This window comes from Schistocerca gregaria, chromosome 3 (assembly GCF_023897955.1).
Source record: "Schistocerca gregaria isolate iqSchGreg1 chromosome 3, iqSchGreg1.2, whole genome shotgun sequence".
Taxonomy (NCBI): Eukaryota; Metazoa; Arthropoda; class Insecta; order Orthoptera; family Acrididae; genus Schistocerca; species Schistocerca gregaria.
In genome coordinates this window covers 256,849,460-256,863,604 of record NC_064922.1, presented here as the reverse complement: position 1 = coordinate 256,863,604, position 14,145 = coordinate 256,849,460, and the positions used below count along the sequence as shown (strand labels likewise).

Genomic DNA, 14,145 nt, shown 5'->3' with positions numbered 1-14,145 from the left:
AGATGCAAGAAACTAGAACGGATTTTCACCCTGCAGTGGACTGTGCACTGATTAGAAACTTTCTGAGAAATTAAAAATGTGACGGACCAGGACTCTAAACGGGGAACTCAGACTGGCACAACGTTTTAATTTGTCAGAAAGTGTCATGCAAGAAACAGTTTGCGCTAAAGTTAAAATCTTCTGGGGTGTTAGTCGGCATCATATTTCCTCTAAAATAATCGACTTTTCGACCCCTCTGCATGGATCTTCTTCAGGATCTTCCAACGTCCACTATTGTTCTAGCAACCCAGAAGTTTTTAACTTTAGCGACAACGGCCATGAAAGCCTGTAGACTTACATAAAACGCTTGTTTGCACTAATTTGAGGAACTTTTTGATGTTGACGAAACTAGGGTACGTTGACGGGACGGAGGTTGCAGATATGATGGTTCCTAATACTCCATCTAGATCTGTGATTGTATGGACAATGCGCCGTATCACAGCAGAAAGCTCGACAGAACGCCTAATAAATTTCGTTTCAAGCTTATGATGTTAGAATGGTTGCGAGACAGGGTAATAAATTGCAACGACTCAATAAGGGAGGGTGAGTTGTTATCTAAAATAAAGGAAAACAAACCAGCCGTGAAAGTGCACGTCGTGGAGAAAATCGCTGAGATCAGATGCCTCAAAGAAGTCCGTTTGCCGCTCTGCAACTGCGATCGTACTCCGATAGAACTGGCATGGGCCAAAATAAAACACAATTTCAGGGAGAACCATGTCACTGGTAAACATACCGAAGGAAAGATTGCAGGATCTTGTTAATCCTGCTTTCTCTTCAGTTACTGCACAGGACTGGTAATGTTCCTGCAGGAAAGTACAGCAGCCGGAGCAAGAGTGTTGGAGACGAGATGGAAGAATGGAAATTGCCATCGATGAAGCTATCAATACCATGACGATGATGTTGATCTTGAATCAAACACAAATGACAGGGAACTTTAGTGAATATCGTTTCTAAAGTTCTGTCAGTGTGGGTTAATTACACTTTGTAGACATTACTGCTGTGCTATGTTTAATAAATGCAATGTGCAAACAGATTCGAATAATCAGTTTTTGAATTTCGATTAATTTTGTCGTAAATTGTACATTCATCTACTTTCATTCTTCATTATTTTCGATAAATAAATAAGACATATGTTACAGGTAAATATTTAAGAAGAATGATTCACTTGTTTGTGATAACTACAGAGGAATTGCCTTACTTGGTGTCACCTACAAAATCTTATCGAGCTGCCTATTACACAGGCTGATACCAATAACAGAAGAACTGATTGGGTACTACCAGTGCGGTTTCCGCACAAACACATCCACAAAAAAAAGGCTCTGAGCACTATTGGACTCAGGTCATCAGTCCCCTAGAACTTAGAACTACTTAAACCCAACTAACCTAAGGACATTACACACATCCATGCCCGAGGCAGGAAAACGGATCCACATTAGATCACTTATTCACCATAAGACAAGTAACTGAAAGGCGTGGGAATTCAGTGTAGATGTCCACATATTATTCGTAGATTTTAAAAAGGCCTATGATAGCATACACCGACAGACATTCCTAAATATAATGAAGGAATTTAAAATACCATCAAAATTAATCAGATGAGTTAAAATGTGTTTAGATGAAACTTTATGTCGCATAAAGACACCGGTAGGAGAAACTGAAGATTTTAAGGTGTACACTGGACTGAGACAAGGAGATGCTATTTCACGTATTTTATTTAACCTTGTCCTAGAGAAGATCGATAGAGAATTTTCTAAAACCAGTCCACAAGGGATCCAGCTGCAGGATGTGAACATTACAAGGATTGCCTACGCAGATGCAGATGATAAGTAGTTCCAAAAGAGAATTAATGAGAATGATGCAAAATAATTATGAAATTGCTATGAAAAAAGGATTAAAGGTTAATGAAGAAAAAACAGAATACCTGACCATAAGTAAGAAAACCAGAAACTATGCACCACTGACTGTAGATGGATTCAATTTCAAGACTGTTGACCACTTCAAGTACCTACGAAGTCTTTTTAGTTATAACAACAGAACACATATAGAAAAAGATGCCCGTTTATCAACAGCATACATGACACTTTTTAGTTTCATCATAATTCTAACAAAAAGATCACTTAGCAGTAACTTTAAAATCCGCTTATATCAGTCGGCCATTATACCTGTGACGTTATATCAGTGTGAAACACTAATATTTAGAAAGAAAGATGAAGAAAAACTGTTAATATTCGAAAGAAAGGTACTAAGGAAAATTTTTGAATCTGTATACTACGAAAATAACATGGAATTGAGAATAAGAAGAAATGAAGAATAAGATGGCTGTACAAACACCGTAGCATCGTCGAAGTGCTCAAGAGGAGAAGACTGAATTGGGCAGGCCATATAGCAAGAACGACAGAGAACAGACAACCTAGAATGGCATTCAGCAGAACAATGGATGGAACGAGAGGAAGTGGGAGAGCCATAATCAGATGGCGGGTTAACATTCGCGAGGACACAACTGGGATGAACAGGAACAACAACTGGACAAACAGTTGATTGGGCAGGCGGAAGTGGAAGAGGCTCATAGAGCAGGCGTATGGTCGATAAGGCCCTTGCCACATGTAAAGTAAAGTAATAAGTTACAGGTTAAACTCAATAGCCTGAATACGTCAACAAATTAGGTGATTTCCGATGCTACGGAAGTGTCAGTTAAGCGTGCAGTGTTTCCACGGGTGCCGCCTCCGATTTCGTGGTAAGCACAACCCCTCCCATATGCAGCCTCAATGCGGGAGCGCGGTCGTTCCCGACAGCCACCAAGCCAATCGTCAACTTATCGTGGACAAACAGTAGATGGTGCGGATCTGGTACCAGGCACTCTTGGAGTCCTCAGTCACTGTCGTTAAGTCGTGACACTGAAGTATTGTGTGTGTGTGCCCCTGTGGGTTGTATGGAATCAGCGCAACAAGACGGGTCGACAAAGAGTTGTGGCAAAATGGTAGAAGCGAATTATTATGTTTGGATGTGACCATGAGAACACCGTGATTAAAGTTGTCCCATTTGTTGGAGTATCGACGTGGACTGTACAACGTGTCTGCTAGTATAGATTACTACTTGCAGACATATAACACTTGTCAGGGACAGTCTGTTCGAAACGTGGCAGAAAGTGTTGCTCTGAGTGAATACAGGTCCATCTCAAAGAGATCAAAAGTATCCGGACAACTATTAGTGTACATGGATACACTGAAGAGCCGAAGAGACTGGTACACCTGCCTAAGATCGTGTAGGGCCCCCACAGAAGTGGCGCGACACGATGTGGCATGGACTCAACTAATGTCTGAAGTAGTGCTGCAGGGAACTGACACCACAAATACTGCAGGACTGTCCATAAATACGTCAGAATACCAGGGGGTGGGGATCTCTTCTGAACAGCACGTTGCAAGGCATCTCAGATTCGCTCAATAATGTTCGTGTCTGGGGAGTTTCGTGGACAGCGGAGGTGTTTAATCTCAGAAGCGTGTCCCTGGAGACACTCTGTAGCAATTCTCAACGTGTTTCGTGTCGCATTGTCCTGCTGGATATGCCCACGTCCGTCGGAATGCACAATAGGAGTGAACGGATGCAGGTAATCAGACAGGATGCTTACGTACGTGTCACCTATCACAGGTATCACAGGTATCAGGGGTTCAACATCACTCCAACTGCACATGGCCCTCACCATCACACAGCCTCCACCAGCTCGAACAGTCCCCTGCTTACTGCGTCCATACATTCATGAGGTTGTCTTCATACCCGTAGACGTCTATCCGCTCGATACAATTTGAAATGAGACCCGTCCGACTAGCAACATGTTTCCAGTCGCCAACAGTCGAGTGTGGGTGTTGATGGACAGAGGCGAGGTGTAAAGTTTTATGTCGCGCAATCGTCAAGGGTACACGAGTGGGCCTTCGGCTCCGAAAGCCCATATCGATGATGTTTCATTGAATGGTTCGCACGCTGACACTTGTTGATGTCCCAACATTGAAACCTGCAGCAATTTGCGGGAGGATCGCACTTCTGTCACGTTGAACGATTCTCTTCAGTAGTCGTTGGTCCCATTCTTGCAAGATCTTTTTCCCGCCGCAGCGATGTCCTAGATTTGATGTTTTAACGGATTCCCGAAATGGTCGTATGGGAAAATCCCCACTTCATTGCTACCTCAGAGATTCTGTATCCCATCGCTCGTGCGCCGATTATAGCAACAAGTTCAAACTCACTTAAATTTTGATAACCTGCCGCTGTAGCAGTAGTAACCAATCTTAACAACTGCGTCAGACACTTGTTGTCTTATAGAGGCGTTACCGACCGCAGCGCCATGTTCTGCCATTTTACATATCTCTGTATTTGAATATGCAAGCCTATACCAGTTTCTTTGGCGCTTAGTGTATGAGGTGTGTACACGCTTTACCTCTATGAGGGCTTGAACTGGGGACAATCTCAACGAGGTGTCCGAATGTCTGTAGAGAAATGGCAGCTCATTGTTCTTCAGTAGCCGAAACGGGAGAAGGTGGAGATCTAGGACACTGGGGCGCGGGTCGAAGTTGGCGTTCCAACTCATCCCAAAGGTGTTCCCCTGGATTCAGACCGGGGCTCTGGACGGAACAGGCCTTTTCAGGACTATTAGTGTCCGTAGTTGCTGCCTCACAGCTGCTTTTTGGCAGGGTGCAATGTCATGTCGATATAACCAATATTCCTCTCCGAGATCTTCCTCTACTGTACACAGTACACAGTGCTATAAAATATGTCCACAGCCTTCTACATTTCTCGTTATCTTAAACGCAATGAGGGGGCCACTCCCTAACTACAGAAAACACTCCCATACCATAACACTACCTCCACCGTACTTCACAGTTGCCGCTGGTCACGGTGTCAGGTAATATTCTTCGGGCATTAGCAAAACCCAAACCCTTCCCGGACTGCCACAGGGTATAACGTTTCCAGTTATCCGAGCGCTGTCGTGTCGCACTTTACACCGCCTCAAGCGTCGCTTAGCACTGACTTCAGAAATGTATGGCTTATGAGGAGCTGCTCGACCATTGTGCCTAATTATTTTTATTTCGTTATGCACAGACATTGCGCTACCTTGACTGCTGTCGGCACTTTGGAAAAAAATGGAAATGCATCATTGGCTGAGAGGCCCCTTTCGGGGAAGTTCGGCCGCCGAGTGCAAGTCTTATTTCAGTCGACGCCATATTGGGCGACTTGCGCGCCATTCCGTATCTTCCATGAAAGTAGGAATGTTAATTTATCTATACATTGACTGGTATTGAGGGGTTTTGATTAATCCCGTCTAGTTCTTAAATTAATCCCAGTGAGTCACTACACGTATCGTCTTCCCAGTTCTGAAGGACAAAAACCGTAAGTAAATTAATACTAGTGTTCTCAATAGATTCTCGTTCTCTTGTTTCAGTGACTAGTCTGCAATTCATTCTTGGTGAAAATCACGTAACCTAATTATTTATGAACCTACATCGAAGTAAAGTTCAAGACGAACAGTCAGGTTCAAATTAACACGTTATTTTATTTAACAATAATTATTAATAAATCAGTTCATTCACACGATCGCCTTCAAAGAGGTTCTTTGAATAAGTATCTAATCTGGAATCCCGTCAATATCAGAGATACTAAACAATGTTCTGTCACTTTCGATAGAAAGATTGTTCCCGTTTAATATCCATAAACTGTCACGAACTATGATTAATAGTCGCGTGAGGTAAAGCTTTTCCACTATCCAAAATCTGTCCAAAAATCGTTAATTCCGTAAAACATTCAAATATTCACAAGAAGTGATGTTAAAGTCAGAGAGGTTATTGATCACCTCCCCGTTCCTCTAATATGACAAAAGTTCTAATTCCGACCTGAAAGTAATGCTTCCAAAAAAAAAAAAAAAAAAAAAAAATCTCGTCGCGATTTATCCTTGCGCCCTGGTTTAATAAAGCTCCTATTGTTGCTTCCTAAAGCTGTACGTCCTAATTGACTTCGAACAGACTAGAGGATAGAGTATTATAATTGCATTGTACGTCTACTTATACTTTAGTAAACGCTATCTTAGGTGTTCAAGACCTACGTTCTGTGAATATAATATTGAATTTCTCATATATAAGAATAACTAATAATTTAACCATTTCTATCGTTTTTCCCCCTCCCATGATTCCAAATTTATGATTAATTTTTTTCTTTTTCTATTATTTTTCTACTATAGATTACCCTCTATTTGTCTCTTATTTCTATTTCGTAAATAACTACTTGTGGAGGGGCTTGAGACATTTTCTAAATTTATATTTCGAGGGCATGGGAGCTAGTTTGGGAGCTATTTTCGTTTATTAACACCGAGAGGCGTTGTAGGTGTTACAGCAGGCAAGAGCTGTTGTTTTCGGAGATTTTTCGTACCATGACGGGAGTGCTCACTGAGATTGCTGCACACAGCATCTGAACCATGATGTTAAGTATCACATTCTTGGTAACCAAGTAATGCCCTTCCTTGTACATCGTCATGTCTAGTATGCTGTTGACACTGTTGTCCTCGAAGTAGACTAAAGACATGTCCAAAGGGCGACACGCATAACTTCCTGGTTTGACAAACACTGAGGAACCAAATCGCACCTAGCCTGGCCCAATTAATCGTCCAGTCTTATGGCTCTAAGCACTATGCGACTTAACTTCAGAGGTCATCAGTCACCTAGAACTTAGAACTAATTAAACCTAACTAACCTAAAGACATCACAAACATTCATGCCCGAGGCAGGATTCGAACCTGCGACTGTAGCGGTCGCTCGGCTCCAGACTGTAGAGCCTAGAACCGCGCGGCCACTCCGGCCGGCCATCCAGTCTTAATCCTGCAGAAAATGTAATGGAGCATTCGAGAAAACGAGTGAAGCACAGCTGTCAACATCACCGCAATTTGATAGATTTACGGTGCCCAATAACCAAGGTGCAGCGTCAACTTGATATGGCATACGTGAAGAGACTTGTGAACTCTGTTCCTCGTCGAACTGAGACCGTTATCAAGGCTAGAGACAGTGTTGCAAAATAGCAGAATGATGTCCCCGTGGGATTAATTCTTTTGTGCAGTGAGCTTACCTCTGAGCCAATCACCGCTACCAGACACACTTTCATTTACCTTTTTATCCGTCGCTAGCATTCCCATTCGACTTGTCCTCTCTTTCATGAACAACAACTCAATCAAAAATACTAAAATTTGTGTGAATTCCTAAGGGACCAAACTGCTGAGGTCATCGGTCCCTAGACTTACACACTATTTAAACTAACTTATGCAAAGAACGACACATACATCCACGCCCGAGGGAGGACTCGAACCTCCAGTGGGAGGGGGCGCGCAATCCGTGACGCAGCGCCTCAAACCTTGCGGCCACTCTGCGCGGCAGCAAAAAAATGGTTCTGAGCACTGTGGGACTTAACATCTGAGGTCATCAGTCCCCTATAACTTTGAACTACTTAAATCTAACTAACCTAAGGACATCACACACATTCATGCCCGAGGCAGGATTCGAACCTGCGACGTAGCAGTCACGCGGTTCCGGACTGAAGCGCTTATAACCGCTCGGCAATAACGGCCGGCTGCGCGGCAGCAAGCCTATCGACAAAGTCGCTTCTTGGTAGTACTTGTGCTACTCTGCCAACGTTCCCAAAGTTCAGAAAATTTCTACTGAGATTGTGGACACATCAGCATTATCAGGTTGGGATAACCGCCACAGATGAAGTCCACTCGCGCCTTTGGGTGCCCCAACAGACGTCCGTGTTCATCTTACTAAATGAAGACTGTGCCTCATGTTGCGGCTGTCCTTCATGTCACACTTAGATTAAGAAGTTTATTCCGCCACCATAGCTCAGTGGTCAGCGTGCTATGCGAAGGATCCGTGTTCGTTTTCCGGCACGCAACCTTGTGGGGCCAGTGGATGAACTACTTGACGGAGAAACAGCGGGTGCAAGGAGAAGAAAGACGACAAGGGCTGATCCCACATCCCTCAATAACGCATCGAATGGCAGTGTTAGCTGAGGATGACGCAGCGGCCCGTTGGTCCAGATTTGCCCGTCGGGGCAAGGGTGTGGAGCATTGCTTTGCTTTACTCCTATAATGCTCATAAACTACTTGTTATAAGGGGCGATCAAAAAGTTTCCCGTTTTAGGGCGTTACTACAGCGTAAAAGCAACGTATTCCGACTCCGATGTGGGTGTGTAAGCATAGACATGGAGGCAACGGATTAGGGTGGCATTCGTGTCTTTCTGATGTGTGTGTGGTAAATGTGGAAATGCGAACTATGGCGCCGTTATTACAAGTGCGTCAAAATACGGCCAAAGTGCTGTTACTCTTTTCTTGGCTGCCATCAGAGAATAAAGAATATCGAAGGCGTAACATGTCTGTCGAAAACGACCGCCATGGAATCTTCCGAGAAGTTCTGTGCCTGTCACCATTTGATACAAGACGCCGGTCGATATGGGAGGGCCGGCCGCGGTGGCCGAGCGGTCCTAGGCGCTTCAGTGCGGAACCGCGCGACTGCTACGTCGCAAGTTCGAATCCTGCCTCGGGCATGGATGTATTATGTCCTTAGATTAGTTAGGTTTAAGTAGTTCTAAGTTCTAGAGGACTAATGAACTCAGATGTTAAGTCCCATCGTGCTCAGAGCCATTTAAGCCATTTGATATGGGAGGCCAGCCTCATCCATTACGGACAAGTCCGAGACACCCGAGCATCCACCTCATATACCTGACCTCTCCTCACGCCATTATCAGTCCTTCGGTCCCTTAAAAAAGGCCTTGAAAGGTCGACGATTTCTGTCGTGCTAGGATGTACAGCATGCAGTTACGGACTTCACGCAGCAGGATGCGATGTTTTACTAAACAGGTATCTTTAACCTGTTGCGTTGATGCGTTGATTGTCTCACTGTTCACGACGATTTTTCCTGATTGCTATACCTTTTCTCTATTGTACGCCCTTCGAACGGCCGCGCGGGGTAGCCGTGCGGTCTTAGGCGCCTTGCCACGGTTCAAGTCCTCCCTCGGGCATAATTGTGTATGTTGTCCATAGAGTAAGTTAGTTTAAGTTAGTCCTTCGAACGGGTACTTTTTGTTTGCTCTTTATATGACGCTGCATGAAAATGAGACGAATTGAATGATGAATCCGATATTGCGGAATAGTTGACTGCTTACTCTTTTTTGTCATCTTCGTAGGCCGTCGCGATTTTAGCACACCCAATGCCGAATGCGACGCCTTTTCATGTCACCAAGCTTCGTATACCTCGGTTGCTTATTTAGGCAAATGTTGGACCTAAAATCTAAAGATCGCGCGTTCAATACGCAGTTCTCTCCAGGAGTTTGGAATCCTCATTAAACTGTTGCTCTTGCTAGCTAGGTACCTCAATTCGAAAGTCTAAGGAAAAGTCATACCGCAAATAGGACCAGGCATTACAGTGTTAAAAGAAATCAAACCACTGAGTCGAATACAACTTTAACTTTCTGTTGAAAACTACATCATAGCCTATGCTATTGTGAACAGTCTCTTTGATAGCACTGTCCGAGAACGAGGCAGTAGCGACGAGGAGCTTGGTTTCATTGTAGTCCATCACATGTCTTATGTTCAGATTGTTCGCGGCAAGCACTTAAATGACCAGTTATTCTAAACGCATATTATGTCGGTGTTCGTTGTATCTGTCTTAATACCAAATTCAAGTCTGACCGGCACGGTATTTCCTACAAAGTGGCTCGTTACCGATGCCATCGAACACGGTAGCGTCATGTTGACTAGGGACGACACCAGAAGACCATTTGAAGTGCTCAGGGCCATCAGCTGAAAGTGAATGACAGACATCGAATCGGATGCCTTAGGATGCGTGGCACTCTAAAAGCGACACGTAGCTGCGCAGCATAGAGACTCTGGTAATTTATTTAAGGTATAATTTAATTCGTCATAGAAACTGCTAAAATTGTGTGTTTATTTTAAAATACGTGGTTAGTTTCATTCGTTTAAAACATCATTGGCGTTAAAACTTTTGTGTTAATGATACGAATGGCATATACTGTAGTTACTTTATAGTGTCCTGAATGAATTTTGCCTCTGCAGTGGAGTGTGAACTGATTCCAGTAGATTCAAAATCTCGAACCTGGGACCATTGTCTTTCGGGAGGAAATGCTGTATCGACTTTTTTCTTATATGTGTCTTCGTCAATGATTCTTGTGCGGATATTTCGTATCAAATTCCGTCGATAAGACCTTCCCTCGGATTTTTTATTACATATGGCGGGCAGACTCCTGACCGAACACGCTGAACTGTCGTGCCGACTCACGACCGCATCTCACGATACAAGGTTTTTAATCTGCCAGGAAGTTTCTTATCAGCGCACATTCCACTGCAGATTGAAAATTTACTTGGGAAACAATCCACTAGGCTCTGGCTAAGCTGTCTCTCTGCTGTCGCTCCAGGGGTGCCAGTCCCGCACCGTAAGAATCTCTGTGTAGGTTGGAAATTAGATGATGTACTGGCGGAAATAAAGCTGTGAGGGCGGGTCGTGAGTTAAGCTTGAATAGCTCAGTCGGTTCGCGACTCCCGACCCTTTAACTGCACAACAGCTATTCTTCCCGGAGAAATCTGTGACATGGATACGTGGTAACAACGTCCACTATTTGTTTTGAAAGGTGAGAAGACAGTCCTGAATTTTTGGCCCTACTTAAAGGAACGACACTGTGCGGCCGTGTGGAATCGTAACTACCAGCATCACTTCTCAAATTTTCTCCGGAGCGCGTTCCATAACCCATCCCGTAGCAGGGTCATCCACGATAGGAGAAGTTGAATCACGGACGATTTTATTTATTTATTTATTTTTGTTAAGATCGAACTGTCAACGGCAACCACACTGACACGTAAGATATGCATCGGTAAGTCCGCAGCGAGTAGCACAATGGACCGTCCTCTCGTCGTAACGAGACGACCTCTTTTGTTTTTCCTCGTATTGGGTAGCCAACGAGGACTACCTTCCATACACCCTCCCCTTGGTATTATGAGGCATGCCACAGCACGAGCTTTTGCGTCATATTGGTGATGGTACAAAATAAAAACAAATTTAAAAAGTAAAAATTAAAATTAAAAAAGGCTTTCCTCCTTTCCCTTGATGCATTTTGGCCATCTTGGATTCTATGACCTTCACCCTTCTTAGTTCTGAGGGGGACAACAGGATGTCGTATCAGGCTTAGGGTCGTGACCCCTGCAAACTTTGCCCTGACCCTCCCCCCCCCCCCCCCTTAGTAGTGGCAAAAAAAGAAGAATTATTAGGAGAAGGCCAAGGTCCAGGCTCGAGTACCGGTGAGGCACGCACCTTTAATCTGCCAGAATTTTCATTTTTTACAGTAGTTGCGACAGCAGATTAAAAATATTGTAAATAATTATGCGGCACCTGCAGATATTTTGGCCACACAAGTGAAGAATTCTGGTAATTTGCTTCCACAGCATTTTTAGAGTGCCGATGGAGATAGTGTAACTGCGTTTCAAACTGTGGCTGGCGCGTATCGGAGAAGGGCGATAGACGCGAGTGTCGGTTCGTCCCTGGCAGCCTTTTGGCCTTGTAGACTGTCCGTAAACAGCAAACCAGGGCCACCTTCATCCGATCAGCTAGCTCTACAACAAAGGTACGTATCTCTCGTCTGTTTTACGGACGGTAACTGACAAAGAGTTGCAGTATGTCTTACAACAGGGTGTCTTGTCAAAAGTACACATACTGGGAACTATTACTGTAGTAATAAAAAAGGGAGGAAGGTTTATCTGTTTAGCAAGAGTAATAGAAGGCAGATTTCAGACTACCTAACAGATCAAAACGAAAATTTCTGTTCCGACACTAACAATGTTGAGTGTTTATGGAAAAAGTTCAAGGCAATCGTAAAATGCGTTTTAGACAGGTACGTGCCGAGTAAAACTGCGAGGGACGGGAAAAACCCACCGTGGTTCAACAACAAAGTTAGGAAACTACAGCTAAAGCAAAGAGAGCTTCACTGCAAGTTTAAACGCAGCCAAAACCTCTCAGAAAAACAGAAGCTAAACGATGTCAAAGTTAGCGTAAGGAGGGCTATGCGTGAAGCGTTCAGTGAATTGGAAAGTAAAATTCTATGTACCGACTTGACAGAAAAACCATAGGAAGTTTTGGTCTTACGTCAAATCAGTAAGTGGCTCGAAACAGCATATCCAGACACTCCGGGATGATGATGGAAGAAACAGAGGATAACACGCGTAAAGCTGAAATAATAAACACCTTTTCACAGAGGGAGACCGCACTGCAGTTCCTTCCCTAAATCCTTGCACGAACAAGGGCTGACATCGAAGTGTCCAAGGAATAGAAAAGCAGCTGGAATCACTCAACAGAGGAAAGTCCACTGGACATGACGGGATACCAATTCGATTGTACACAGAGTACGCGAAAGGACTTGCACCCCTTCTAACAGCCGTGTACCGCAAGTCTCTAGAGGAACGGAAGGTTCCAAATCATTGGAAAAGAGCACAGGTAGTCCCAGTCTTCAATAAGGGTCGTCGAGCAGATGCGCAAAACTATAGACCTATATCCAGAATGAGATTTTCACTCTGCAGCGGAGTGTGCGCTGATATGAAACTTCCTTGCAGATTAAAACTGTGTGCCCGACCGAGACTCGAACTCGGGACCTTTGCCTTTCGCGGGCAACTGCTCTACCAACTGAGCTACCGAAGCACGACTCACGCCCGCTACTCACAGCTTTACTTCTGCCAGTACCTCGTCTCCTACCTTCCAAACTTTACAGAAGCTCTCCTGCGAACCATGCAGAACTAGCACTCCTGAAAGAAAGGATATTGCGGAGACATGGCTTAGCCACAGCCTGGGGGATGTTTCCAGAATGAGATTTTCACTCTGCAGCGGAGTGTGCGCTGATATGAAACTTCCTGGCAGATTAAAACTGTGTGCCCGACCGAGACTCGAACTCGGGACCTTTGCCTTTTGCGGGCAAGTGCTCTACCAACTGAGCTACCGAAGCACGACTCACGCCCGGTACTCACAGCTTTACTTCTGCCAGTACCTCGTCTCCTACCTTCCAAACTTTACAGAAGCTCTCCTGCGAACCATGCAGAACTAGCACTCCTGAAAGAAAGGATATTGCGGAGACATGGCTTAGCCACAGCCTGGGGGATGTTTCCAGAATGAGATTTTCACTCTGCAGCGGAGTGTGCGCTGATATGAAACTTCCTGGCAGATTAAAACTGTGTGCCCGACCGAGACTCGAACTCGGGACCTTTGCCTTTTGCGGGCAAGTGCTCTACCAACTGAGCTACCGAAGCACGACTCACGCCCGGTACTCACAGCTTTACTTCTGCCAGTACCTCGTCTCCTACCTTCCAAACTTTACAGAAGCTCTCCTGCGAACCATGCAGAACTAGCACTCCTGAAAGAAAGGATATTGCGGAGACATGGCTTAGCCACAGCCTGGGGGATGTTTCCAGAATGAGATTTTCACTCTGCAGCGGAGTGTGCGCTGATATGAAACTTCCTGGCAGATTAAAACTGTGTGCCCGACCGAGACTCGAACTCGGGACCTTTGCCTTTCTTTCAGGAGTGCTAGTTCTGCATGGTTCGCAGGAGAGCTTCTGTAAAGTTTGGAAGGTAGGAGACGAGGTACTGGCAGAAGTAAAGCTGTGAGTACCGGGCGTGAGTCGTGCTTCGGTAGCTCAGTTGGTAGAGCACTTGCCTGTGAAAGGCAAAGGTCCCGAGTTCGAGTCTCGGTCGGGCACACAGTTTTAATCTGCAAGGAAGTTTTATAGACCTATATCTCTGACGTCGATCTGTTGTAGAATTTTAGAACATGTTTCTTGCTCGCGTATCATGTCGTTTCTGGAACCCCAGAATCTACTCTGTAGGAATCAACATGGATTCCGGAAACAGCGATCGTGTGAGACCCAACTTGCTTTATTTGTTCATGAGACCCAGAAAATATTAGATACAATCTCCCAGGTAGACGCCATTTTCCTTGGCTTTCGATACAGTTCAGCACTGTCGCCTGATAGACAAAGTAAGAGCCTACGGAATATCACACCAGTTGTGTGGCTGGATTGAAGAGTTTTTA

The 14,145-nt window shown here is 44.6% G+C and overlaps 3 non-coding genes across 3 annotated transcripts; all 3 read right to left on the bottom strand.

The window, feature by feature from the left end:
• Positions 1–12,687: 12,687 nt before the first annotated feature.
• Positions 12,688–12,762, bottom strand: Trnas-cga (transfer RNA serine (anticodon CGA)). Its single transcript has one exon. It is a non-coding gene; the product is annotated as a tRNA-Ser (tRNA).
• A 226-nt stretch (positions 12,763–12,988) lies between these two features.
• Positions 12,989–13,063, bottom strand: Trnal-caa (transfer RNA leucine (anticodon CAA)). The gene has a single exon. It is a non-coding gene; the product is annotated as a tRNA-Leu (tRNA).
• Positions 13,064–13,289: 226 nt separating this feature from the next.
• Trnal-caa (transfer RNA leucine (anticodon CAA)) lies at positions 13,290–13,364 on the bottom strand. The gene has a single exon. It is a non-coding gene; the product is annotated as a tRNA-Leu (tRNA).
• Between the last annotated feature and the right edge of the window lie 781 nt (positions 13,365–14,145).